This window comes from Pogoniulus pusillus, chromosome 24, assembly GCF_015220805.1.
Source record: "Pogoniulus pusillus isolate bPogPus1 chromosome 24, bPogPus1.pri, whole genome shotgun sequence".
In the NCBI taxonomy this organism is placed as follows: domain Eukaryota; kingdom Metazoa; phylum Chordata; class Aves; order Piciformes; family Lybiidae; genus Pogoniulus; species Pogoniulus pusillus.
This window is the reverse complement of record NC_087287.1, coordinates 18,740,730-18,745,743: the sequence shown is the minus strand read 5'-3', so window position 1 is coordinate 18,745,743 and position 5,014 is coordinate 18,740,730. Positions and strand designations below refer to the sequence as shown.

General features: G+C 49.2%; 1 long non-coding RNA gene across 1 annotated transcript; it reads left to right on the top strand.

Moving 5' to 3' along the window:
- The first annotated feature begins 2,236 nt into the window (after positions 1–2,236).
- On the top strand, positions 2,237–4,415 carry LOC135186268 (uncharacterized). Its single transcript, XR_010306804.1, has 2 exons — positions 2,237–3,054; positions 3,250–4,415. It is a non-coding gene; the product is annotated as an uncharacterized LOC135186268 (long non-coding RNA).
- Positions 4,416–5,014: the final 599 nt, after the last annotated feature.

Sequence of the window (5,014 nt, the reverse complement as noted above, 5' to 3'; positions counted from 1 at the left end):
TCCGCAAGCTTAAACTCTCCACCACCTTGGTGCCTACAGAAGACAGAATGCAACTGGCAGGGAGTTTTAAAAACCTATAGATTTACGCAAACGCCTTAGCTCAGAGTCACGTTTCCCTTTGAGTTCTTACGTGATCCTAATGAATGAGAGGGGTTACCAACTAACACGGTATAAAACGTGATCGCAGCCGCCTCCCAGGAAACCGGAGCGGGACAGAAAGTTCCCGAGGAAAGTCCTTCCCGGCCGGGCGCTGTGCACTGAGCCCTGACTCCCGGCCGCTCTCTTTCCACCTCCCGGCTCGCACCTGGGGCCGTGCAAGACGAGCTGGCTCTGGAGATTTGCATTGGTGACAGGTAAGTAAACATTTGCCTTTTTTTTTACTGTCACGTTCCCTCTCGCTCACACGGGAAGTGCTCCAGGGACTTGTTGAATACTAGCTCCTGCCACAAGAGGAACCTGGCACAGTCGCCCAGAGGAGCTTCCCTCGGAAGCCCTTGCCTTTCTCCCGCCGCAACTTCCCACCACACTTTTCTTCGCTCTGTTCTCGCCGGGAGGCGCAGCCCCGGGGGCGGGCTGCCCCTCCACCCCCGCACCGAGCCCCCGCCGCCGGGGAGGGAAGGGGTGGGGGCTCATCCCGGGGACCTCTCTTCCCCTCGTCCCCGTCCCCTGGCCGTCCCCGCCGCCAGCCTTGTCCATCCGCCCCTAGCTGCCGCACCTCCCCGGGGCCCCACCATCGCTCCCGCCCCAGGCGCCGGTTCGTTCTATCCCTCTGTCTGTTTCATCGTTTGCGGTGTAGAAACGCCCGCCCGGGAGCAAGTGCGGTCTCTTCCCTCGAGAGAGGTGGCCGAGCCCCGGTATTCTTCCTGCCAATTCTCACAAAGTCTCACCCCCCTTTCTGTCCCTCGTCTCGAGTCTATTTGTCAGCGGCTGCCTCAGCCGGCTCTGAAAACCCCGGCGCGGAGTGTGTGTGGGGCGGGGAGGAGCCGGTGGTGGGGAGGTTTCTTTGCTTTTGGAGGCGAACTACAGCCAAGTGCACCTGGACTCTGCGAAGTTTGTGGGTGCTGTATCCCATGAGACGAAAACCAAGACCAAGACCCAGCAGCTCCTTGCCCGCTCCCGTTCCCTCCTGACAGCCAGAATCGTATTCACAGGTCGGCTCCTCTTCGGAGCGCCTGTTTCCCCCCGCCCCCGCCGAGTCCCAGGTACCTCTGCCTGGGAGCCAAAGCAAGCAGCCTCTTCCATGACAACCATTTATGTTGATCCATGCAATAACCAGCAGATGCTGCCCTAAGACTGGTACAGCTGGTACTTTTCCTGCCTCGGCTGCCCTGGGGGCAAGGTGTTAGAAAAAAAGTCAAGTGGTCTCCAGGAAAGCTGCCCTGAAGAGAGCTGCTGAATCGCTGCCCAGGCATTACGTACTTGTATGTATGACATGCAACAGGCAGAGCACTTCAGAAAGGCTGTTGCTGACGTAAGGCTGCACCCAACAGATTCCCCTATCAGCTGTCACCTGAGCCTCATCCTTAACTATTGGTCTTCAGTCAGGAAGCTGAAGTTTTCTTCCAGCAGTTGGAAGTACTCACAGTTAGTGTTATTACTAGTGGGGAGCACAACTTTTTAAGTTACATGAAAGAAAAAAAATCACTAGTGTTTCAACAGCTGGCTTGGGCTGAGTTCTGCTTTCTCCCAGTCTGCTGAGTGACTACCTCCCAGCTCTGCCTCAGGAGACTAAAATAACTGTGGTAACATCTACTTTGGCTAGTAAGTCATATGGTTCATATTTTGACCACACAAATACGTACCTAAGTCTTAAAACTTTCTGACTCCATGGAGTCCTAAGAGATTTTGGATAGAGACAGTTGTATACAGGATGGAGCATCAGCTAAACCAGTATTTCTACATGCTTATTTCGTAGCTCAAGAAACAGTCTTTAGTTGAGAAGGTAATTACAGCTTCATCACTTGTTAGGAAGTATTTTATCTACTGTTCCTCCTCTATTTCTAATCTCATTACCTTTTAGATATTTTAATTTTCTGATGGTCTTGGGGATGCTCAGAAGAAACCTTTGCTGGTCACTGTATGATATTGATGTGGCAAGATGCACAGCACAAGCTGGACATGCTACCATTTCAGCTCTGTCCAGCTGCATTTTCCAGAGCCAATTGCCGGGGTTTACCAGTAATCCTAAGGTAGGGTCATGCTGACAGAACAACAAGCAAAGATACTCCTTTAAGAGTTGACTAGAAGAGCTCCTGGTCAAGATTTCTGCTGAAGATAACACATGAGCCCACCAACTTCAGTGGTGATGTCCCATTTTACCCTTGTTAGACCAAATTAAGCACCTGTTTGCCGAGAAGTTAGCTTGCTTCAAATTGCTTCAATCACATCAGCCTGAAACAATTAATGAAAAAGAAGCAGGCATGGTAATCAAGAGAATGGCACCAGAGCTTATGGAAGAACAAAAGGTCATTGGTAGGGCAATATGGAATGCTACGGAGCCTGGAAATTTCCTGGCAGAAGAGGAGGTGGTGGTGGAAAGTAATCACATTCCTTTCCTTGCTGTGCCATTCACTGGTGAGAGAATGGGCCAAGTCATTCTGATGGATCAGAGCTGAAGATGGGACAACAGTCAAGGCATAAAAATGATGAAGGAGAGTCACTGATAGACAAGGAAGAGAGATTCCTTCAAGAAAGGCATTAGAAAAGGGATAGAATAGGATTAAACCTAGATGCCTGTTGAGTTTCCAGCTACTTCCTTTCCCTACATCTTGTTTCAGACTATGGGTTTTACCTTCAGAAGGGCCCACGAGAGACCTGGCCATGAAAAATCACTTGATGTGAGTAGGCGCAGAGGATTATTTTCCTTGTTACCGTAGAGGGGCACAATTGATTCAAAGTTACTCATTCAACGAGTCATAAATGCCAGTGAGAGTTGGGACTAGTGAGCAGAGTTTGTTCAAAACTAATAACCAGGTGATCTGTTTACAGGGTGCTGAAACAGGAGAGCTGTTAGCTTTTGCCAGAAGGACACTGCACAGCACTGGCTGTATTCAGGTAGTTCATACATATAAGGCAATGTACGTCTCTTGTTCCAAGTCTGTTTATCTTGGATTTACATTGTTACCAGATGAAGTATACAGCTCTAGGACTTGACTTCGGTGGGACTACTCATATGTAAATAGTGACATAACTGTTTAGCAGTGAGGCTTAATTAAATGGGAATCAGTCATACATTTCTCTCTCTCTCAGACAAAAGAATGTGAAGAATACTGCAGGAGCATTGCTAGAAAGTCATGGTGCCTTGAACCAACCCACTGACAACCCCAAATCCCAAGCGAGCCACGCAAATCTTCGTTCCCTGCCTGAAAACAACGAGCTATAACTGGCTGGCTTTTTTTTTCCATGTGCTTGAAAGCCTACCAAAACATGTGGATGACTGCTAAGCGCACACTAAAAGACACCTTACATCCATCATGCATGGGCTGCTCCTTCAGAGAGCACCGAAAACCTGCCTCGAACACCAGCATTAGCAATCTGAGCAGAATCAGACGATAACAGTAGCTGTCAGCTTTATGGAGATGCTTCTGAAATAACAACTACATGACATCATTGCTGGTGTGAAACCAGGCTGCCAACTTCTCTCCATGCCAGCAATTGAATGGTGTGTTTGAAAGAGAGGTCCCCCGGGGTCACTGTATGCTAGTTTGGCTGGTAACCTCCTGCTTCTTCAACAGGCGGATTTGGCACCTGCCCTGCTATTGCCTGGAGGGTAAACACCATTCTCTCGGTACATATTTAGAGTAGTCTCCCAATGAGTGTTGATTTTCTGTCCCTGATCTCCTCCTCCCGGAGATTACCCTGCTCTGAGATCTCCATCTTTTTCCCCATCTTCGTGCTGCAAGCATTAGCAGTCTTTCACTCTGCCTCCTCCCTCCCTGGAAGAGTTTTCCTTTCTTTCTGTGCCTACTCATCTTCAAACTGCTCCCAACTGCGTATATTCCATGCTGGTGACATGCAGATGAACATCGTAGTCATGATCCCACTCAGATACTAAACAAGCCTCCCACCAATGCCTAGTCCTGCTTTAAAGTGCTAGAACATTTCAGATTGATTTCAGTCTCCTGCAAGCACCAGGAAATCCTCTGGAGTAGGCAGACAGCAGCAAGTGTGCTTGCTGTGTTTATACCTCAGAGAATGGCTCAGCATGGACTCATCTCCAAATGCACGTTTGGAGGGAAAAAGAGAGTAAGACCCCCAAGATGAGGTAATGGGTCCCACAGCCAGTTCAGAGCCCTGGCTCAAGTCCACCTCAGCACTCAAGGGAGGTGCTTCAGTGTCAGCATCAACAGATGGCATTTTGCACATCAACTTCTTTTAAAAATCACGATTGTGCCAGTTTTGTCTTCATGCTTGGTGAAACCAGGAGGGCAGCACTGGGGGGGGCTTAGGTATATAACATCCAAGAACACCCAGACCTAGAATCATAGAATCATAGAATCAACTAGGTTGGAAGAGACCTCCAAGATCATCGAGTCCAACCTATCACCCAGCCCTAGCCAGTCAACTAGACCATGTCACTGAGTGCCTCATCCAGTCTTTTCTTGAAGACCCCCAGGGACGGTGCCTCCACCACCTCCCTGGGCAGCCCATTCCAATGGGAAATCACTCTCTCTGTGAAAAACTTCTTCCTGATATAAGTCAGGGTAATATCAATGTTTCCATCATCCAGGGTGTTTAGAGCAAATGCCCTGGGGATGGGTGCTGTGGTTGGTGCTCTGTACTGCAGAGGCTACAGTGGTGGCTAGAGTAGGAGGAAAGCTGACGGAGGTAAAACAGGGTCTCCCAGAGTTGTGCCAGCCACCAGTTTGCTCATGCTGGGAAAGTCCTTTGTTCTTCACTTTTGACTGGCTCTAGTCCCCCTGCATTGCTCCCACAGCACACCAGGGCTATAGAGAGAGTTTGAGAACAGGTCTGAGAGTTTTGCATTAAGTATTTATTAGCCATCAATGACTGT